Source organism: Haematobia irritans, chromosome 2 (genome assembly GCF_050003625.1).
Source record: "Haematobia irritans isolate KBUSLIRL chromosome 2, ASM5000362v1, whole genome shotgun sequence".
Classification (NCBI taxonomy): domain Eukaryota; kingdom Metazoa; phylum Arthropoda; class Insecta; order Diptera; family Muscidae; genus Haematobia; species Haematobia irritans.
Genome location: NC_134398.1, coordinates 139,881,222 through 139,906,567, shown reverse-complemented (window position 1 = coordinate 139,906,567; position 25,346 = coordinate 139,881,222). Strand labels below are relative to the sequence as shown.

General features: G+C 34.5%; 2 protein-coding genes across 7 annotated transcripts in view; one reads left to right on the top strand and one right to left on the bottom strand.

The window, feature by feature from the left end:
- LOC142226314 (uncharacterized) overlaps positions 1-25,346 on the top strand; it is a 549,856-nt gene that overhangs the window by 200,960 nt on the left and 323,550 nt on the right. The window lies entirely within an intron of this gene.
- The window catches only part of eys (eyes shut), a 513,219-nt gene that overhangs the window by 208,303 nt on the left and 279,570 nt on the right, over positions 1-25,346 (bottom strand). The gene's annotated exons all lie outside the window — the stretch shown is intronic.

Sequence of the window (25,346 nt, the reverse complement as noted above, 5' to 3'; positions counted from 1 at the left end):
AACAATAAATTTTTTAATTAAACTAAAAACATTAAGTCAGTTAAGAAAGTAATTGAAAATAGTTACCTATTTCAATTAAAAAGTTAATTGAGTTTTTCAATCAATTGAATTTTTAATGGAATCGATTAAAAAATTATTTGAAGTTTGCTATTGAAATCAATTAATTTTTTAATCAAACTGGGATTGATAATACCATTTTCGTGATTGAAGATATTTCAATTAAAAATTTTATTGGATCAATTAATTTCGTGATTGAATCAGAAAAGAGAAAATTGCGTGTGCGTGTATGAGACGTTTTTTTTTTTTTTGAAAATCATGCTCACGAACGTAAGTTTGCTCCAATTTATTCGAAGGTCTGGCCTACTGAGACTGCATTGCAGAACTAGCCTTTGCACTCCGTTTATAACACATCGAGATATTGGTCTCAAAACCCATAAAATGCATATATTCAGGGTCGTGGTGAAATTTTTAGTCCATCTAGGTTTATTTGTCCGTCCGTCCATTGAAATCATGCTTATCTCCGAACGAAAAAAAGTAGCGCCTTGAACTTTGGAACAAGTAGTTCTTATTGATGTAGGTATTGCAAATTGGCCATATAATGGTACTGTAGACCAATAAGATATTGGACAATCACTGAAGTGTCCAGCTGTCCGAGAGTGGTATCCCATCGCACAGTGATCGATCCCATTGGCCGAAAATAAAAAAATCAAAGTTAGAAATTTGTCAAAAAGTGTGTCATCACTGTTTCTTATGCAAACACGGTTTTACAATTTATATTTGTTTTTGTTTTATTCCATCTGTACTCTTTAAGAACGGCTTCAAAAGAGAGAGCAAGTAAGCAGTTGGTTTTTGAAGTGTGAAAAAGTATAAAATTATGTGCACTTTTGAATGAATAAAACTAATGAAAAAACAAGTATGTAAAGTCTAAAGCCGGGCGGGGCCGACTACATTATACCCTTCACCACTATGTAGACCAAAATTTGTGTTACCATCTCAACTCCTTCCAATTTGTTGGGAGTTATTATGAATGTTTATATTCCCATATATAAATATTTATATCTTAGCCGATTTGGGGCCGTCTATATTATACCCTTCACCACTATGTAGACCAAAATTTGTGTTACCATCTCAACTCCTTTCAATTTATTGGGAGTTATTATGAATGTTTATATTCCCATATATAAACATTTATATCTTAGTCGATTTGGAGACAATTTTTTATACTTCTACAAAATCCCTAGAATTAAAATTTAAAACGGTTAACGTCCTTGGATGAAACACAATGTTAGTAAAAAAACAAGTATATAAAGCAGTAAATTCGGCCGGGCCGAATCTTAAATACCCACCACCATGAATCAAATATAATAGTTTACTTTGAAAACTCTTCGTCGTAGTACGTTACTTGATAATATATAGAATTGTAGGGGGTTTGATGAGAAATCTTCTCCCAAGCAAGTCAATGAAGACCAGATCAGATTCTGGATTTATGAGAACCAATTTTGTTTGAGTTTTAGAGAATTATAAACATATCGTGTATTTTTTCCGCCATTATTTAAACAAATACGATGAGTTAAATCTGGAAAATTCTACTTTTAGTTTCAAGCAATTTTCATGACCATGAAAGAAGTGTTTTCTTTTTTGAGAAACGTAATTTTAGACAAGCAAAGTTTTTTTTTTTTTGACACAAATTTTTGAGACAATCGTTGAATAAACGAAAATACTTTATACGAAAAGGAAATTTCGTTTGTCTAAAATTTCATTATAGATTACTAATTTCCAGCAAATCGTATAAAAACTACAGATTCTAGAAGCCCAAGAAATAAAGCCGGGAGATCGATCTATATTGGGGCTATACCAAAACATGGACCGATAGGCATCATTTGCTACTCACATATGTGTGATCTTAAAATACCTCCAGATTTTCAATTTCAAACAAATCGGCTAAAAAATATAGTCTCTAGACGCCCAAGAAGTAAAAATCGAGAGATCAGTCTATATGGGGGTTATACCAAAAAATGGACCTCGATATACCTCAATTTCGGCACACTTATTAGTGGTCTAAAAATACATCTCGATTTCGAATTTCAGGCAAATCGGGTAATAAATAAAGTTTATAGAAGCTCAAGAATTTCAGGCAAATCGGATGGTAAATATAGTTTTTAGAAGCCCAAGAAGCAAAATCGGGAGATCGGTCTATATGGGGGCTATACCAAAACATGGACCGATGGGCACCATTTTCGACACACCTTTTTATGGCCCCAAAAGAACTCTAGATTTTCAATTTCAGGAAAATCGGATAGAAAATATAGTTTCTAGAAGCCCAAGAAGCAAAATCGGGAGATCGGTCTATATGGGGGCTATACCAAAACATGGACCGATGGGGACCATTTTGGACACACCTTTTTATGGTCCTCAAATACCTCTAAATTTCCAACTTCAGGCAAATCGGATGGTAAATATAGTTTCTAGAAGACCTAGAAGCAAAATCGGGAGATCGGTCTATAGGGGGGCTATACCAAAACATGAACCGATACGGACCATTTTCGACACACCTCTTTATGGTTTCAAAATACCTCTAGATTTCCAATTTCAGGGAAATCGGATGGTAAGTATAGTTTCTAGACGCCCAAGAAGCAAAATCGGGAGATCGGTCTATATGGGGGCTATACCAAAACATGGACCGACACGGACCATTTTTGGCACATCTCTTTATGGTTCCAAAATACCTCTAGATTTCCAATTTCAGACAAATCGGATAGAAAATACTATTTCTAGACGCGTAAGAAACAAAATCGGGAGATCGGTCTATATGGGGGCTATACCAAAACATGGACCGATACGAACCATTTTCGACACACCTCTTTATAGTCCCACAATACCTCTAGATTTCCAATTTCAGGCAAATCGGATGGTAAATATAGTTTCTAGACGCCCAAGAAGCAAAATCGGGAGATCGGTCTATATGGGGGCTATACCAAAACATGGACCGATACGGACCATTTTCGACACACCTCTTTATGGTTTCAAAATACCTCTAGATTTCCAATTTCAGGGAAATCGGATGGTAAATATAGTTTCTAGACGCCCAAGAAGCAACATCGGGAGATCGGTCTATATGGGGGCTATACCAAAACATGGACCGACACGGACCATTTTCGACACACCTCTTTATGATTCCAAAATACCTTTAGATTTCCAATTTCAGGCAAATCTGATAAAAACTACGGTTTTTATAGGCTCAAGACCCCAAATAGGGAGGTCGGTTTATATGGGGACTATATCAAAACTTGCACCGATATAGCCCATCTTCGAACTTGACCCGCCTGCAAACAAAAAACGAATCTGTGCCAAATTTCGGGGCGATAGCGCCATTATTGAAGGCTGTAGCGTGATTACAACAGACAGACAGACAGACGGACATGCTTATATCGTCTTAGAATTTCTCCCTGATCAAGAATATATATACTTTATGTAGTCGGAAATCGATATTTCGATGTGTTACAAACGGAATGACAAACTTATTATACCCCCGTCACCATTTTATGGTGGTGGGTATAAAAATCGTCAGATTGGTCTATATGAGGGTTATATTAAACCATGGTTGAATAATTACCATTTTCGGTACACCTCTTTATGGTTCTAGAATACCTCTGGATTTCCATTTTCAGGCAAATTGGGTAAAAACTACGGATTCTAGAAGCCCAAAAACTAAATCGGGAGCTCGGTCTATATGGGGGCTATACCAAAACATGGACCGATACTCACCATTTTTGGCACACCTCTTCACAGTTCTAAAATACCTAAAGATTTCCAGTTTCAGGCAAATTGGATAAAAACTACGAATTCTATAAGCCCAAAAAGAAAAATCGGGAGATCGGTTTATATGGGGACTATACCAAAACATGGACCGCTACTCACCATTTTTGGCACACCTCTTTATGGTTCTAAAATACCTCTAGAATTTGAAATTGAGGCAAATTGGATGAAAACTACGGTTTCTATAAGCGAAAGACCCCAAATCGGGAGGTCGGTTTATATGGGGGCTATACCAAAACATGGACCGACACTCACCATTTTTGGCGCACCTCTTCAAGGTCCCAAAATATCTCTAGATTTTCAATTTCGCGCAAATTGGATGAAAACTACGGTTTCTATAAGCGAAAGACCCCAAATCGGGAGGTCGGTTTATATGGGGGCTATACCAAACCATGGACCGACACTCACCATTTTTGGCACACCTCTTCAAGGTCCCAAAATACCTCTAGATTTTCAATTTCGCGCAAATTGGATGAAAACTACGGTTTCTATAAGCGAAATACCCCAAATCGGGAGGTCGGTTTATATGGGGGCTATACCAAAACATGGACCGACACTCACCATTTTTGGCACACCTCTTCAAGGTCCCAAAATATCTCTAGATTTTCAATTTCGCGCAAATTGGATGAAAACTACGGTTTCTATAAGCGAAAGACCCCAAATCGGGAGGTCGGTTTATATGGGGGCTATACCAAAACATGGCCCGATATAGCCCATCTTCGAACTTGACCTGCGCGCAGACAAAAGACGATTCTGTGCCAAATTTCAGGACGATAGCTCCATTATTGAATGCTGTAGCGTGATTACAACAGACAGCCAGACAGACAGACAGACAGACAGACGGACAGACGGACATGCTTATATCGTCTTAGAATTTCTCCCTGATCAAGAATATATATACTTTATATAGTCGGAAATCGATATTTCGATGCGTTACAAACGGAATGGCAAACTTATTATACCCCGTCACCATTCTATGGTGGTGGGTATAATAAATATGGGAAATATAAAGCTAGAGCAATTTTAATGCAATTGTACAAAATATCATTTATGATTTATCAGACGATACATATGTATTCGAGATATAGGACAATTTGAGTAGTTTTTACAATTTGTGCTACTTAGCAGTGGCCATTTTAAAAGGATATTGGTTAGTAGATCTCACCAAGATATGTGGTCAATTGTGAGTTGTGATATATTATTTGGCCAAGTCGGGCGATATTTCCACAAGTCGAAGCCTTATTTAAAACTCAACCGTTCTGTGGAAAGTCTGGCATTACAGTGCGTAGGATATGACTACGATATGGGGAAATCATCACAGAATTTTGTGTAAAATGTGGGTATTTGGGCCATATTTGCATAAACTGGACTTATCAGCCAACCTGTTGCAGACAGACGGACATCGCTAAATCGACCCAGAATTTAATTCTAAGCCGATCGGTATACTAAAAGATGGGTCTATGCCTACAAATGTACAAACTTATTATACCCTGTACCACAGTAGTGGTGAAGGGTATAAAAATTGTCGTGAGGCTAAAGATTTCATGTCCTTAAACTACGAATGCGAGTTTTGCCTATCAAGACATATTTCTCTGTTATAAAGTGTTTTCTTTGGCCAAAAGTCGATAAACATTTCAATGAAATCGTTTTGTCCATAATTAAGCGATTCGTCCTAAAAATGGGTATCCTTACATGAAAGAAAATTTTGTTTGACTTGGCTTTAATACTTGGCTTTAATAATTCTGAAAAATTCTTCGAAATAGGACATGTCTTTCAACACTTTATTTTCGAGTCTGTATTTGGGAATTTAAGTTTTTAAAGCACTTTTAATAGCACACGAGGAAAAAAGCTGAAAAAACGAATGAATTCAAATTTGTTTCCTAGCATCAAGTACGTGAAATTCAAGTTTAAAAGAGAATTGTGTCTTAAAGGTATCCCTTCTTCAATTATCCGCTGCTTTGGTTCGGATTCAATATCGAAATCATTTGTGTAAAGACAAAATCTTTGGAATCCGGCAAGCTTTTTTCACCTATAACTTGTGACCCTTGTATGCAAGGTGTGCTTGTTAAATATTGCACCACAATAACTCTCCTACACAAATAAAACTCTATTGGGAGTAATCGTTTTTTGCTAATAATCTAGCACTCCTGTTTTGGTAATGCATTCAATTTTCTGTAACCAAAAATACCGAAAAACTTTCGAATGTATTCGAAACTTTAATTTGTTCCTGGTTTTGTATTTTCTTTTCTTGCGCAATTTGTTTACACGTTGTTACTTGCCCCAAAACTATTTTCTTGCAATTGTACACAACGTGTATTTCTATTTGTTTTATTTCTTGTTTACACTCTTTCTATTCACCTTTCTTAAGTTTTTTTTTTGGTGCCTTTTTTACGAGTTACCGAGTCAATTGGAGGAAAACTTGAAGTTTGTGAAGTAGATTCAACTTATCGACTGGATTTAAGAAACAGTAGTTGGTCATAGTTATTAGAGAGAACGTTTGTGCTTTTTGTGTTGGTACATTTCCGACTATATTACAACCTGCACCACTTTGTAGATCTATAGTTTCGATATCATTTTAAATACTTCAAATTTGTTGGGGACTACATAACATAAAGGTATATGTTGCAATATACATCTTCTGTTCCCAATTAAATAATTTTATAGACTTCTACAATTTATAGACTTCATCACAATGGACTGAATAGTCTAAGTGAGCCTGAAATTTAATCGGGCTGCCACTTTAACCTAACCTAGACTTCTACAAAATCCTTTAACCTAATAGTTAAATCGGCTAATGCATTGGAACACAATGTTAGTAGAAAGATTGGAATTATTTTAATCTAAAGCTATTTTTAGGCAACTTCGCAAAAGAGCATTTATGATATATTGGTCGATGGATATGTGTTACACCGAAAAAAATATTTACGCGATATTAAAGATTACGCAACCTAAATTTTAGAATGCGAAATTTACAAAATATTAAGGACAAATTTCTTTAAAATAATGAAATTTTAATTCAAATAACGTTTATAATTTTTGCTACAAAAAATTTTTTCATTAAATTTAGGACACAAATGTTGTAAGTATGCGTCCCTCCGCTAAAGTCGCTCACTTAGACTATTGTGATACCACAGTGGTGAACTTCTCTCTTATCACTGAGTGCTGCCCTATTCCATGTTAAGCTCAATGACAAGGGACCTCCTTTTTATAGCCGAGTCCGAAAGGCGTTCCACCAGTGAAACCACTTAGAGAAGTTTTTAAACCCTCAGAAATGTCACCAGCATTACTGAGGCGAGATAATCCACCGCTGAAAAACATATTGGTGTTCGGTCGTAGCAGGAATCGAACCCACGACCTTGGGTTGCTCCCAAATAATATAGGTTAACACTTATTTTGAGGATTTAGCGTCTTTGGTTTAAAGTTTTTTTTTTGAATTAAGAAAACATTTTTTACTTTGAAGTATCCATTATAATTTGGATTTTTAAACAGGCATTTGTTTGTACGTGAGTACCTTTATTAATTAACTTTATAAATGAGATCTGTGTCCTAATTTTAATTTTATTGGTGCTAGATTTAAAGCCAGATAGGTAGCTAAAAAAATTCTTTATTTTAAAAAAAGCCGCATCTTTGGGTCGCATCCTTAAGGAAAGGTAAAAATCTTTGGATCCAAGTAAACTTTTTATACCCTCCACCATAGGAGGGGGGTATATTCCGTCCGTCCGTCTGTTGAAATCACGCTAACTTCCGAACGAAACAAGCTATCGACTTGAAACTTGGCACAAGTAGGTGTTATTGATGTAGGTCGGACGGTATTGCAAATGGACCATATCGGTCCACTTTTACGTATAGCCCCATATAAAAGGATCCCCAAATTTAGCTTGCAGACCCTCTACGAGAAGCAAATTTCATCCAATCCGGCTGACATTTGGTACATGGTGTTAGTTTATGGTCTCTAACAACCATACAGAAATTGGTCCGCATCGGTCCATAATTATATATAGCCCCCATATAAACCGATCCCCCTATTTGGCTTTCGGAGCGTCTAAGAGAAGCAAATTTCATCCGATCCGGCTGAAATTTGGTACATGGTGTTAGTATAGGGTCTCTAACAACTATGCAAAAATTGATCCACATCGGTCAATAATTGTATATAGCCCCCATATAAACCGATCCCCCGATTTGGCTTGCGGAGCCTCTAAGAGAAGCAAATTTCATCCGATCCGGCTGAAATTTGGTATATGATGTTAGTATATGGTCTCTAATGACCATGCAAAAATTGGTCCACATCGGTCCATAATTATATATAGCCCCCATATAAACCGATCCCCAGATTTGACCTCCGGTGCCTTTTGGAGAAGCAAAATTCATCCGATCTGGTTGAAATTCGGTACGTGGTGTTAGTATATGATATTTAACAACCGTGCCAAGAGTGGTCCATATCAGTTCATATTCATATATAGCCCCCATATAAACCGATCCCCAGATTTGACCTCCGGAGCCCCTTGGAAGAGCAAAATTCATCCTATTCGGTTGAAATTTGGTACGTGATGTTAGTATATGGCCTCTAACAACCATGCAAAAATTGGTCCACATCGGTCCATAATTATATATAGCCCCCATATAAACCGATCCCCAGATTTGACCTCCGGTGCCTTTTGGAGAAGCAAAATTCATCCGATCTGGTTGAAATTTGGTACGTGGTGTTAGTATATGATATTTAACAATCGTGCCAAGAGTGGCCCATATCAGTTCATATTCATATATAGCCCCCATATAAACCGATCCCGAGATTTGGTTTTGGAGCTTCTTGGAGGAGCAAATTTCATACAAGTCAGTTGAAATTTGATACATTGTGCTAGTATATGGCCGTTAACAACCATGCCTAACTAGGTCCATATCGATCTATAGTTATATATAGCCATCAGATAAATCGATCCCCAATCACACAGAAATTGGTCCATATCAAGTTCATAATTGTATATAGCCCCCATATAAGCGACCCCCATATTTCAATTCTGGCTCTCTACGTATTGTCTAATACATACCACGTATGGACTAACTCACAATTTATAAAACGATGTTAAGAAGTTTTAAGATACCATAACCCAAGTAATTCGATTGTCGATGGCAGTCTTTCGTACAAGTTTGTACGCAATCCATGGTGGAGGGTACATAAGATTCGGCCTGGCTGAACTTACGGCCGTATATACTTGTTTTAATTTTATTGGTGCTAGATTTAAAGCCAGATAGGTAACTAAAAAATTCTTTATTTTAAAAAAGCCGCATCTTTGGGCTGCATCCTTAAGGAAAGGTCAAAATCTTTGGATCCAAGTAAACTTTTTGTTGAGTTTAGAGGTTTAGGAAATTTGAGTCATTTTTCCAAGTATTGCGATATACACCCTCAAAAAAAAAAAAAACGCTTCTGTAACATATACCCCAAACACATTTTGCTTCAAGCATATATATTTTCAGGATTGGCCCAAACAAAATATTGTTTATATTGTTCAAATATATTATGTTTCACCTTAGGGCATACACAGGTAGTAAAAAATTTTAATGAAATTTTCTTTGTGTGGATATATTTTTAAGGCGCCAATTGGTTACTTCCATTATTTTACTTGCGGCATACTCTCTTGGTCTCTCTTTCTAAACACATATATGTTTATAGGATATTTCGAAATTAATATATGTTTGCATCTAAGCATATTATATTTACAAACATGTTATGTCCCAAACATAGTATGTTCTAACATATTAACATATATGTTCCAAACATGTTATGCCGCTAACAACCATACCAAAATTGATCCATGTCGGTCTATAGTTATATATAGCCAATCCCCAATCACACAAAAATTGGTCCATACCAAAATTTTATTTCTATAGAAAATTTTGTCAAAATTTTATTTCTATAGAAAATTTTGTTAAAATTTTATTTCTATAGAAAATTTTGTTAAAATTTTATTTCTATAGAAAATTTTGTCAAAACTTTAGTTCTATAGAAAATTTTCTCAAAATTTTATTTCTATAGAAAATTTTGTCTAAATTTTGTTTCTATGGAAAATTTTGTTGACATTTTTTTCTATAGAAAACTTTGTTAATTTAATATATACCACGTATGGACTTACTTACAATTTAGAAGACGGTGTTAGGAAGATAAGATACATTGCCAACGGCAAGCGTTACCGCAACCCAAATAATTCGACTGTGGATGACAGTGTTTAGAAAAAGTTTCTACGCAATCCTTTGTGGAGGGTACATAAGCTTCGGCCTGGCCGAACTTACGGCCGTATATACTTGTTTTTTTTTTTTTTTTTTGTCATGTGCTATCGAAGCGTTTAAAAAACGTATCAACGACAGCTTAAGTTTCCAAATTCAGATTCGAGTTCAAGTCGAAATTATGCTACGTTTCTAGTAAACAGCGTCTTTAAAACATATATCTTTAAACGCTTTCTATACGCCCATCCTATGCCAATGGTAGCCCACAAATTCGTATGTTTACTAATTCGGCGGGAGTGGGGTGCGGGTGCGGGTGGTTTAGTTTTTGAATAGTTCTCGCCTGACTTTCTACTCACTTACTCTCTTGTTTTTTGAATGGCTATGTTATTTTCGCAGAAATTATGTATTTAATTTCGGCAAACATATTTATATTTTGCAAAAAAAAAAAAACAATATTTTCGTGAAAAAAATATTAAATGTTCGCCGTCCAAAAATAACATTATGTTCTTCGAACGCATTATTTCTTCTCTGCGTGTACGACAAAATTGTCATTACTATCCATTATTTTCTTGGTAAGCTAGTGTATATTCGAATTATCACTTTCTTACCAATAGATGGACAACATCAACAAACAAGAAACATGAGATATATGAAGGACGTATCTAATCTAATTTGGTTATTTTCAATTGTGGCCGGCCTTTCATAAACCTTGTTAGACACTTAAATCGGATTAAAACCCAAAGGCTGGCCTAGCAAGTGAAATATACGAAAATTCATTAAAAATGACAAGATGACAATTGAAATGTAGATTCGTATGGTAATGAATGTCGGTCAAATTGCAAGCAAAATGCAATCATTTGAAATGTGTCATTGAAGAAAGTTTATAGAAAACGCATAAAGTGGATGATTAAATTGTTGGCAGTGCACCCAACAATACTACAATGAACGATTATGTTTTATAAATGTGTTAGTGTATAGCACGAAATATTTAAAATATATGGGGGCTATATTTATGTTAATTATGGACCGATATGGACCAATTTTTGCATGGTTATTATAGACCATAAACTTACACCACGTACCCCATTTCAACCGGATCGGATGAAATTTGCTTCTCTAAGAGGCTCCGCAAGCCAAATCTGGGGGTCGGTTTATATGGGGGCTATACGTAAAAGTGGTCCAATATGTCCCATTTGCAATACCATCCGACCTACATCAATAACAACTACTTATGTCAAGTTTCAAGGAGATAGCTTATTTCAATCGGAAGTTAGTGTAATTTCAACAGACGGACGGACGTGGCTACTTTATCGGGTCTTGGAGAAATATTTCGATGTGGTACAGACGGAATGGGAGGTATCCACATCCATCGGTGTGGATAAAAATTTCGGGGTTTAGAAGTCCAAAAAGTTAAAAACCTTGACCGGTGTAGCCCATCTTCAAACTTGACCTGCCTGCAGACAAGAGACAAAGGAGTTTATGCTCCTTTATTGAAGACTGTAGCGTGATAACTACAGACGGGCAGACGGACATGGTTATATCGCCTTAGAATTCCACCCTGATCAGGAATATATACTTTATATAATCGGAAATATATATGTTGATGTGTGTCCATCACCATTCTATGGTGGTGGGTATAAAAAAACTTTTGTTAAATCTAATCAAATCGATTATTCGAGTTTTAGTAGTGATCGAAATAAAATAATCGACTTTAATCGAATAAATCGAATTGTCCATCTTAAAAAAAAACACAAGTATATACGGCCGTAAGTTCGGCGAATCTTATGTACCGTCCACTATGGATTGCCTATCTTATGTACCGTCCACTATGGATTGCGTATATAATTCAGTTTGACAAAATGTTCTATAGAATAAAACATTTTGAAAAAATTTTCAATATGGACCAATTTTGGCATGGTTGTTAGAGGCCATATACTAGCGCAATGTACCAAATTTCAACCGGATCGAATGAATTTTGCTCCTCCAAGAGCTCCGGATGTCAAATCTGGGGATCGGTTTAAATGGGAGTTATATGTAATTAAAACTGCTATGGACCAATTTTTGCATGGTTGTTACAGACCATATACCTACACCATATACAAAATTTCAGCCGGATGAAATTTGCTTCTCGTAGAGGCTCCGAAAGCCAAATCTGAGGATCGGTTTATATGGGGGCTATATATGATTATCGACCGACGTGGGCCAATTTTTGTGTAGTTGTTAGAGACCACATACCTACACCATATACAAAATTTCAGCCGGATGAAATTTGCTTCTCTTAAAGGCTCCGTAAACCAAATCTGGGGGTCAGTTTATATGGGGGCTATATATAATTATGGACCAACCACATTGGAGACCACATACTTACACCATGTACCAAATTTCAGCCGGATTGGATGAAATTTGCTTCTCTGAAAGGCTCCGCAAACCAAATCTGGGGATCGGTTTATATGGGGGCTATATACCATTATGGACCGATTTGGACCAATTTCAGCCAGATTGGATAAAATTTGCTTCTCTTAGAGGCTCCGCAAGCCAAATCTGGAGAACTGTTTATATGGGGGCTATATATAATTATGGACCCATATGGACCAATTCTGGCACGGTTGTTAGAGATCATATACTAACATCATGTTCCAAATTTCAGCCGGATTGGATGAAATTTGCTTCTCTTAGTGGCTCCGCAAGCCAAATCTGAGCGTCGGTTTATATATGGGGGCTAAATATAATTATGGACCTATATGAACGAATTTTTACATGGTTGTTAGAGACCATATACTTACACCATGTACCAAATTTCAACCAGATCGGATAAATTTTAATCCTCCAAGTGGCTCCGTAAGTCAAATCTGAGCGTCGGTTTATATGGGGCTATACGTAAAAGTGGTCCGATATGTTTTTTTTTTCTTTAAAAGTCGGTTAGTCGTTTTTGGTCACTAATAAAAAGAGTTTAGTCGACATTTAATAGATTAGTTACTTTACTTTTAAAATTTAAAACAAGTCGACTTTTCAAATTTTTCAAGATTTTGGTAAGGCCGACTTTCGCATTTTTGAACAAGCAACTTTTGGCGTCATGAGCTTTCAGCATAAAAGTTTTAAATCAATAGAGCTTGATTCTGACAAGAAATAGATATTTGTGCCAAATTTGAAGACGATTGGACTAAAATTGCGATATAAAATTTGATTAGAAAAATGTGTGCACAGACAGATGGAGGACAAACGGACATGGCTAGATCGACACAGGTGCCGGCCCTGAGCAATATGTCGAAGGACACCATGTGCATATCTTGGCTCCTTGTGTTGAAAACATATGCACTAAAATACAATACCTTGTTCCCCAGACATGGAAAGAATATCACGAAAATATTTCCAATTAAAAAGATGAAAAAAAAAAACAAGTATATACGGCCGTAAGTTCGGCCAGGCCGAAGCTTATGTACCCTCCATCATGGATTGCGTAGAAACTTCATCTAAACACTGCCATCCACAATCGAACTACTTAAGTTGCGGTAACGCTTGCCGATGGCAAGGTATCTTAAACCTCCTAACACCATCTTCTAAATTGTATGTAAGTCCATACGTGGTATATATTAAATCAAAAAAGATCGATCCAATACGTATATAATTCAGTTTGACAAAGTAGACATACAATTTTGAAAAAATTTTCTACAGAAATAAAATTTTAACAAAATTTTCTATAGAAATAAAATTTTCACAAAATGTTCTATAGAAATAAAAATTTTGACAAAATTTTCTATAGAAAGAAAATTTTGACAAAAATTTCTACAGAAATAAAATTTTAACAAAATTAGAAATAAACTTCTGACAAAATTTTCTATAGAAATAAAATCTTGGTAGATTATTTTTGGCTCGAGTGGCAACCATGATTATGAACCGAATAAAATTTGAACAAAATTTTCTATAGAAATAAAATTTTGACAAAATTTTCTATAGAAATAAAATTTGAACAATGATGAAAATTTTATTATGAACCGAATAAAATTTTAGCAAAATTTTCTCTAGAAATAAAATTTTGACAAAATTCTCTATAGAAATAAAATTTTGAAACAATTTTCTTTAGAAATAAAATTTTGGTAGATTATTTTTGGTTCTAGTGGCAACCATGATTATGAACCGATATGAACCAATTTTTGTGTGATTGGACCAATTTTGGTATGGTTGTTAGCGACCATATACTAACACAACGTTCCTAATTTGAACCGGATCGGATGAATTTTGCTCCTCCAAGAGGTCAAATCTGGAGAATGTTTTATATGGGGGCTATATATAATTATGGACCGATGTGGACCAATTTTTGCATGATTGTTAGAGACCATATACCAACACCATGTACCAAATTTCAGCCGGATGGGGTGAAATATGCTTCTCTTAGAGGCTCCACAAGCCAAATCTGGGGATCGGTTTATATGGGGGCTATATATAATTAAGGACCGATATGAACCAATTTTTGCATGGTTGTTGGAGACTATATACCAACATCATGTACCAAATTTCAGCCGGATCGGATGAAATTTTCTTCTCTTTGAGGCTCCGCAAGCCAAATCTGGGGATCGGTTTATATGGGGGCTATATATAATTATGGACCGATGTGAACCAATTTTTGCATGGGTGTTAGAGACCATATACCAACACCATGTACCAAATTTCAGCCGGATCGGATGAAATTTGCTTCTCTTTTAGGCTCCGCAAGCCAAATCTGGGGATCGGTTTATATGGGGGCTATATATAATTATGGACCGATGTGGACCAATTTTTACATGGTTGTTAGAGACCATATACCAACACCAGATACCAAATTTCAGCCGGATCGGATGAAATATGCTTCTGTTAGAGGCTCCACAAGCCAAATCTGAGGGTCCCTTTATATGGGGGCTATACGTAAAAGTGGACCATTTTCAATACTATCCGACCTACATCGATAACAACTACTTGTGCCAAGTTTCAAGTCGATAGCTTGTTTCGTTCGGAAGTTAGCGTGATTTCAACAGACGGACGGACGGACATGCTTAGATCGACTCAGAATTTCACCACGACCCAGAATATATATACTTTATGGGGTCTTAGAGCAATATTTCGATGTGTTACAAACGGAATGACAAAGTTAACATACCCCCATCCTATGATGGAGGGTATAAAAATGAAGTTGAAAACTTTTTCAATTAAAAAATTAATTGATACTATTGATCTTTTAATCAAATTAAGAACATTAAGTCAATGAGTGAAATATTTAAAATTTTCATTACTTCATTACTTGATACAATTAATTTTTTAATTACACTCGTAAGACTAAATCAGTTAAAAAAATAGTATATTTTTATAATTAAACGTTTATTTGAAACAATCAAGTTTTTTAAGCAAACATAAAAGTGATTAAAATATAGTATAGTAATTAAAAATAGTTAAGTTTTTAATTTAAAAAACTAATTGAATTTAGCATTCAACATAAATTAAAAAGTTAATTGAAACAATTAAGAAATTTAATTAAAATTTGTTAATGAAATCAATTATTTTTTTAACAATTATTTTTTAATGACCATTTAAAACTGTGATTGATACTATCATTTGAAATTTCAATATAAAAAATTGATTAGTGATTGAATCAGAAAAAATTCTATGTGCAGAGGTTCAGTGTATAAACACAGGATTGTTGCTCTTCTTCAATCACTAAGTCGATATTTTGTACAATTTCCATTGAAACCCCATACTCCGCCAACTATACCAAATTATATAGGCTGAACTTTCAAGGCAATAGGGAGGATAAAAAAAGCTCAAATGCAGCTGCTGCCGAAGAAAAAAGGATAAGCTTTATTCTCTGTTCCTGTTATGTTATTTTTTGGTTTCTCATTGTAATTGTTTCTTGACCCACATACCTGAGTATATGGACTTGAAATTTTCTATACGTCTTTTATTTTTTTCACAATTCATTCGTTTTATTTGTTTTAAATATTTCTGTGTATAAAAAAACATATAATGGACAATGAACTTTTAGTCTGTACAATTTTTTGATTTATTGTTTAAAATCCTCTGTGAAAAGACCTCAATTTAGAATTTTCGTTCCAATATCTTTTTGCATTTCTCCACATCACAACTATGTATGAAAAAACCTACTTCATGCTAGTAGATACTATGACAACAAGGACTTGGTTTTCTTTTCATTATTTTGCTTTACAAAATCAAATCCTTTCATTTATTTTATTTTCAAGTGAAAATCAAATACAATTAAATTGATTTCAATCACATGTCATATGAGTGTCGTTAACGTTCAATTTTTGTTTTTATTTTTACCTTTCATTCCATATCATAGGAAAAACAAACACAAATCGAGAAAATAACAAAATAACAAATAACAAGTATATACGGCCGTAAGTTCGGCCAGGCCGAAGCTTATGTACCCTCCACCATGGATTGCGTAGAAACTTATTCTAAACACTGCCATCCATAATCGAATTACTTAAGTTGCGGTAACTTTTGCCGATGGGAAGGTATCCTAAAACCTCCTAACACCGTCTTATAAATTGTGTGTAAATCCATACGTGGTATATATTAAATCAAAAAAGATCGATTAATTACGTATATACAGTTTGAAAATTTTTCTACAGAAATAAAATTTTCACAACATTTTCTATAGAAATAAAATTTTGACAAAATTTTCTATAGAAATAAAATTTTAACAAAATTTTCTATAGAAATACAATTTTAACAAAATTTTCTATAGAAATAAAAATTTTCTATAGAAATAAAATATTCACAAAATTTTCTATAGAAATAAAATTTTGACAAAATTTTCTATAGAAATAAAATTTTAGCAAAATTTTCTATAGAAATAAAATTTTGGTAGATTATTTTTGTCTCGAGTGGCAACCATGATTATGAACCGATGTGGACCAATTTTTGTGTGATTGGTGATCGGCTATATATAACTATAGACCGATATGGAACAATTTTGTTATGGTTGTTAGCGGCCGTATACTAACACCACGTTCCAAATTTGAACCGGATCGGATGAATTTTGCTCCTCCAAGAGGCTCCGGAGGTCAAATCTGGAGAACGGTTTATATGGGGGCTATAGAGAGAAGTTCATCAATGTGGTATCATAATGGACTGACTGAATAGTCTAAGTGAGCCTGATATATCGGGCTGCCACCTAACCTAACCTAACCTAACCGAACCTATGGGGGCTATATATAATTATGGACCGATGTGGACCAATTTTTGCATGGATGTTAGAGACCATATATTAACACCACGTTCCACATTTGAACCGGATCGAATGAATTTTGCTCCTCCAAGAGGCTCCGGAGGTCAAATCTGGAGAAGGTTTTATATGGGGGCTATATATAATTATGGACCGATATGGACCAATTCTGGCACGGTTGTTAGAGATCATATACTAACATCATGTTCCAAATTTCAACCGGATTGGATGAAATTTGCTTCTCTTAGAGACTCCGCAAGCCAAATCTAGGGATCGGTTTATATGGGGGCTATATATAATTGTGAACCGATGTGGACCAATTTTTGCATGGTTTTTAGAGACCATATACCAACATCATGTACCAAATTTCAGCCGGATTGGATTAAATGTGCTTCTCTTCGCAAGCTAAATCTGGGGATCGGTTTATTTGGTGGCTATATATAATTGTGAACCGATGTGGATCAATTTTTGCATGGTTGTTAGAGAACACATACAAACATCATGTACCAAATTTCAGGCGGATCGGATGAAATTTGTTTCTCTTTGAGACTCCGCAAGCCAAATCTGGGGATCGGTTTATATGGGGGCTATATATAATTATGGACCGATGTGGACCAATTTCAGCATGGGTTTTAGAGACCATATACCAACACCATGTACCAAATTTCAGCAAGATCGGATGAAATTTGCATTACTGAGGTGGGATAATCCACCGTTGAAAAACTTTTTGGTGTTCGGTCGAAGCAGGAATCGAACTCACGACCTTGTGTAAGCAAGGCGGGCATGCTTATCATTGCACCACGGTGGCTCCCTGTTTTCAGTGTATGAATCGATTTAATCGGCGGCAGCGCGGTCTAGTCAAAAATTATTCGCATCGATAACATCGGCGGCCGCTACGAAGTTATTTACTAAACAGTAATGCGATTAGTTGTACAACTAATTGTACATATAAGTCGCTACTTAATAATTCTAATTAACAAAATTTTGATTATAAATTGATTTAGAAATTGTTCCTTTGTTAATATTAATCATCTTAATACATTGGAGGTTAAATTTTAGTCGGAAACAATCGCTATAATCGACGAAGGCATCGATTTTCGTAAACTTCATCGGTCGGTGGCTTCATTCTCAGCTTTTATGTATTACAAACTATTGTAGCTAACTTACTATACTGCCTATCCTATAGCAAATGGTATACAAAACTAAAAATAAACGTTATAGAATAAAAAACACATGTGTCTATTTTAATTAATTTGCTGTTTGGTAAATAAAATACAAAAAAATAGCTTGACAGAGTAAAAAAAAAAACGAAAACGATTTGGATATTCAATAAATTTACACAAATATATTGAAAACCGTCAATGACTCGTTTAATGAAAATAGTGAACAAAGGATTACACATGACAGTGAATAGTTGTGGAATTTATTTTTATTTATTTTTTTTTTCATTTTTATTGAATCTGTGCATTGATAATTGGAGAAAATTTATCAATGAATTTTTGCCAATAACTGATTTAATTATTCCATTAATATAGTTTAACGAAATTTCTTCATATCACGTTGTGGTTGGATTGGATTCTTCGTCTTTTTTGTAGTACCAGCTCTTTTCTTTACAAAAAAAATTTGAACACAATTCAACATCTAGTGGATATTAAGAAGTGCTTTTCTCGGAAAAGCGCAAAATATTTTGAATTTTAATGGGATTCCGGTCATAGAACAACTTCTAAGGACAAAATAAATTTTAGATGTTTGAACTAATTGCAAATCGTTTAGTTTTTTATTATTTCACTTATTTCACTTTTTATATCAGCCGAAAATCCGGATTAAATACGAGGAGATATTCAATCAACTTAATGTAAAGCATGTATATAGAGTCAAAAGTTTGGTCAATCCTAATCTTACATACGCTTCTTCATGGATTGCATACACTCAAAAAAAATCTTTACCAAAGATTTTGATCTTCCTTTAAGGATTTTGGTATTGATTCCGAGCCAAAGATGCGGCTTCTTTAAAATAAAGAGATTTGTTAGGGACCTCCCTGGCTTTAAATCTAGGATCGATAAAATTAAAATTGGATACAGATCTCATTCATCGAATTTTTATTCTCTGTTTGCGATACATTAATAAAGGTATTCATGTACAAACAAATTCCAGTTTCAAAATCCAAATTATGCCAAGTAATTCAAAGTAAAAACTGTTTTCTTAATGCTAAAAAAAAAAACTTTAAACCAAAGACGCAAATCCTTAAAATAAGTCTTAGCCTATATTTGAAGCAGTTTTATCTTAAATTTAAAATTTCAATACGTCAGTTGAGTTAAAGACGATTTCTTTAAATTAAAAATGTTTTTCTTTATTTTAAGGAACATTTGCCTTACTTCAAATATCTACAACTTCAACAGAGGGACGCAAAATTTCAAGATTTGTGTCCTAAATTTAATTAAAAAAAACTTTTGAAAAAAGGATTATAAACTTTCTTTTAATTAAAATGTCATTATTTTATAGAATTTTGTCCTAAACATTTTAACCCTTGTGTATGTGATAACACTGGAAGCGATACCAGCGTGATGAGGTCCCATGGGACCTACAATAAAAAAGGATGGTAGAGAGGTTATCCCTACGATATTTTTCGATCATTTACTCTTCGACTCTTCTATGATGCACAAATTGCATATATAAATATTTGGTTGTAAATATGGAGTTTTATTTAATTTTTAATAGAATACAGATAACGTTTAAATTTTTGATATGTTAAGTATACTAGAGGCCCTGATGTTTGTCGCAGGCGTATCCTTATATGTACCAAGCAACAATATATTGTTTTGGTAGTTGAATGTTCTTTACAAACTGGATTTTTGAAGGATAAACAATAACATACGATTCTTTTAGGGGCGTTCATTTTTGTTCGCAGTATTATGTGCATATTGCTTGCTTCAAACTTGGTCCAAATTGAGGCACATCTTGCCAAATTCTAGGAGCCGATGGGTCTCGAGCATGTATAAAAATATAAAAACTTAGATCGGCCAAGATTTCCATGAAGTTCAAATAATTTTTTTGGATCTTTTAGTTTCACTGTAGTGGATATATCCACGGAAGACATAAAATTATGTACTACCAAGCAACGAAACCAATGGAAACTTCAAAAATGACAAATTCTTCCAAATAACGGTATTTTCTGAAAAGATTTTATTGTTATTAATTGTTCCAAATACGAAAATCGCAATATCTTTACGCTGCTTTTTAAACTGTGCTAAAACCACTAATGTAATTAGTGGTAGGTCCCATTGGACCTCATCACGCAAAATCGCACTAAACTTTTTCAAATACCTATAAAAACCGATTTAATGATTCAATCACATAAAAATGTAAAGTTTTGAACTTAAAACACTTCAGTACAAGAAGTCATAAACCATCAAGCAGAAATTCATATAAAAGATAAAGTTATGTATGAATAAAAATCAAAAAGGTCCAGCGGGACCTCATCACGCACAGAAGGGTTAAGTTGCATAATCCTCCATATTAGGTCAATATTTTTTTCAGTGTACTAAGTTCTACTAAATTCTCTCATCCTCTGGGTTATGGTTGGCGATGACAACACTGTCCTCTGAATTTTCAGTTAGTCTATATGAAGTAGGGCTGTCATTCGGGATTGATTTTTATAAATCCCGGGATTCGGGATTGATTTTTATAAATCCCGGGATTCGGTATTTTAAAATATGGAATGCTGGGATCTCGGGATTTTTTGTCTAAAGCGTAAAAATTATATAAATCTGAACGGATTTCGATGAAATTCGACACAGAATATATATTAAATCTCTTCTCTGAGTAATATAAAATAAATTTAAGTGAAATCCCGTTGCAATTGGGTGTAAACTTTTTTCACATATTTCCTTCCACCATGGATTGCATAGAAACTTGTACTAAAGACTGGCATCCACAATCGAATTACTTGGGTTGCGGTAACAGTTGCCGATGGCAAGGTATCTTAAAACTTCTTAACACCGTCTTCTCAATTGTAAGTTAGTCCATACGGAGTATATATTAAACAAAAAAAAAAAGGCCGATTAAATACGTAAATAATTCAGTTTGACATTTTCTATAGAAATAAAATTTTGACAAAATCTTCTATAGAAATAAAATTTTAAAAAAATTTTCTATAAAAATAAAATTTAAAAAAAAATTTCTATAAAAATAAAATTTTGACAACATTTTCTATAGAAATAAATTTTTGACAAAATTTTCTATAGAAATAAAATTTTGACAAAATCTTCTATAGAAATAAAATTTTAAAAAAATTTTCTATAGAAATAAAATTTTGACAAAATTTTCTAGAGAAATAAAATTTTGACAAAATTTTCTATAGAAATAAAATTTTGAAAAAATTTTCTATAGAAATAAAATCTTGACAAAATTCTCTATAGAAATAAAATTTTGACAAAATTTTCTATAGCAATAAAATTTTGACAAAATTTTCTATAAAAATAAAATTTTGACAAAATTTTCTATAGAAATAAAATCCAATGAAGGATTGGGGAATTCTTTCCACTTAAATATGAGCTAAATTATTCGTTTTTGTACCCAAAAGAATAGCAACAACCGAATTCCAATTACACCCAACAACAACAATGCAGCAATTTTAAAGTAAGCCAAACGAAGTTTCAACAACCCACAAAACGGCGAAGAAAGCAACTACAGGGATTGGTGACAACAACAACAACAATGATGTGAAGTCTGAGAGATTTTCCACTTGCACAAAAGTTGAAGGTACCACCACTAATCATAAGTTTTGTTGGGTATAGTAATAAAATTTTGACAAAATTTTCTATACTCGTAGTAAAGAAATTTTGACAAAATTTTCTATAGAAATAAAATGTTGGTAAATTATTTTTGGGGATCGGCTATATATAACTATAGACCGATATGGACCAATTTTGGCTTGTTTGTTAGCGGTCATATAATAGTGCAATATACCAAATTTCACCACGTACCATATTTCAACCGGGTCGGATGAATTTTGCTCCTCCAATAGCTTCGGAGGTCAAATCTGGGGATCGGTTTATATGGGGGCTATATATAATTATGGACCAATGTGAACCATTTTTTGCATGGTTGTTAGAGACCATATACTAACACGACGTACAAAATTTCAACCGGATCGGGTGAATTTTGCTCTTCCAAGAGGCTCCGGAGGTCAAATCTGGGGATCGGTTTAAATGGGGGTTATATATAATAAGAGCGGTGTGGACCAATTTTTGCATGGTTGTTAGAGACCATATACTAACACCACGTACAAAATTTCAACCGGATCGGGTGAATTTTGCTCTTCCAAGAGGCTCCGAAGGTCAAATCTGGGGATCGGTTTATATGGGGGCTATATATAGTTATGGACCGATGTGGACCAATTTTTGCATAGTTGTTAAAGACCATATACTTACACCATGTACCAAATTTCAGCCGGATCGGATGAAATTTGCTTCTCTTAGAGGCTCCGCAAGCCAAATCTGGGGATCGGTTCATATGGGGGCTATATATAATTATGGACCGATGTGGACCAATTTTTGCACGTTTGTTAAAGAGCATATACTAGCACCATGTACCAAATTTCAGTCGGGTTGGATAAAATTTGCTTCTCTTAGAGGCTCCGCAAGCCAAATCGGGGGATCGGTTTATATGGGGGCTATATATAATTATAGACCGATGTGAACCAATTTTTGCATGATTGTTAGAGACCATATACCAACACCATGTACCAAATGTCAGCCGGATCGGATGAAATTTGCTTCTCTTAGAGGCTCAGGAGGTCAAATCTGGGGATCGGTTTATATGGGGCTATATATAATTATGAACCGATGTGGACCAATTTTTGCATAGTTGTTAAAGACCATATACTAATATCATGTACCAACTTTCAGTCGGATCGGATGAAATTTGCTTCTCTTAGAGGCTCCGCAAGCCAAATCTGGGGATCGGTTTATATGGGGGCTATATATAATTATGGACCGATGTCGACCAATTTCTGCATGGTTGTGAAAGATCATATGCTAACACCATGTACCAAATTTCAACCGGATCGGATGAATTTTGCTCCTCCAAGACGCTCCGCAAGCCAAATCTGAGCGTCGGTTTATATGGGGGCTATACGTAAAAGTGATCGGATATGGCCCATTTTCAATACCACCCGACCTACATCAATAACAACTACTTGTGCCAAGTGTCAAGTCGATAGCTTGTTTCGTGCGGAAGTTAGCGTGATTTCAACAGACGGACGGACATGCTTAGATCGACTCGGAATTTCACCATGACCGAGAATATATATACTTTATGGGGTCTTAGAGCTATATTTCGATGTGTTATAAAAATCTGGCTTCTGAGGCAAATTAAGTCCTTATCGTGTGGAAAATATATACGGGAGCTATATATAAATGAAAAAAATTTGCCTATAATATTAATTGTACACCCTGTGCAAAGTTTCACGTAAATCGGAGTAAAACATAGGCCTCTGTGGCCATATGAGTGTAAATCGGGCGAAAGATATATGGGTCCAATATCGAAATCTGTACTAATTTCAACGAAATTTTTCATAGTTGACGTCACTACCAATTGTACTACTTATGCAAAATTTGAAGCAAATCAGGCTAAAGCTCTGGCTTCTGGGACTATATATATGCATATCGGACGAAAGATATATATGGCAGCTATATCTAAATCTGAACCGATTTGGATGATATTTTCCAAGTTTTCCTAGACTCACAAAATATTCGGATGTACGGAACTTGAAGAAGATCAGTTGATAAACGCGCCAATTATGATCAGATCGGTAATAATTATATATGGCAGCTATATCTAAATGTGAACCGTTTTTATCCAAAACCAATAGCGATTGTGTCTGATGCGAAAAAAGACGCTATGCCAAATTTGAAGATGATCGGACTTAAACTGTGACCTGTACTTTGTACACAAAAATACATGAACAGACAGACAGACGGACTTAGAGTAATCGACTTAGAATTCAATTCTAAGACGATCGGTATACTAAAAGATGGGTCTCAGACTGCTCCTTCTTGGCGTTACATATACAGAATGCAATTCTAAGACGATCGGTATACTAAAAGATGGGTCTCAGACTGCTCCTTCTTGGCGTTACATATACAAATGCACAAACTTATAAGGAACGATGAGAGCAAAGAGATGGAACTAGACACAATCGTTCCTTATAGTGGACCGTTCATTTGAACTAGTTGAGACTAATGCTAGCACATTTAGCCCGAGACATTATATTTAGGAAATTGTGATGTCCCAAACATAATATGTTCTAACATATTAACATATTTGTCCCAAACATGTTTAAATAGGTTTGTGAACATTATATGCTTGTTCTTAAAAATAATGCGGATAAAAATTTGACTTCAAACATATAACTTTTGCACCAAAACATATGAACAACAGTCTTGTTCGTCCGTGTAGAGCTAACATTCTATTTAGAAGTTTTAAGATACATGGCGTTTACCATAACGGTAGTAATTCGATTGTGGACGACAGTCTTTAGTAGAGCTTTGTATGCTAGCCATAATGGAGGCTACATACACACAAAAAAATTTTTTTCTGGTTCAATCACGAAATTAATTGATCCAATTAATTTTTTAATTGAAATGTCTTTAATCACAGAAATGATAGTATCAATTAAAAAATTAATTGAAGGTCAATTAAAAAATTAATTGATCCAATTGAAAAATTAATTGATACTATTAATTTTTGTTTCAATTAAAAAATTTGTTGTATCAATTAAATTTTTAATTGAATATTTTTTAAAACTCAATTAAAATTTTAATTGGAAAGATTTTCGTGGAATTTTTTTCTGTGTAGGATTCGGTCTGGTCGCATGTTCAACTGAATATAATTGATAATGCTACACCAGTTTAATGTTTTAGGATAAAAATTACAAGAGTGGGAAGGATGGACAACTTGAACTATATTGATTGAGAAGTTATATATTTGGAATAGGGTATATGACACTAATTTTCTCGATTGCTGGTTTCTTTGAAAAAGAAAAAATTACGTTAAATCTCTTCACCTCTATTCAAAAATATTTTGGCAAACA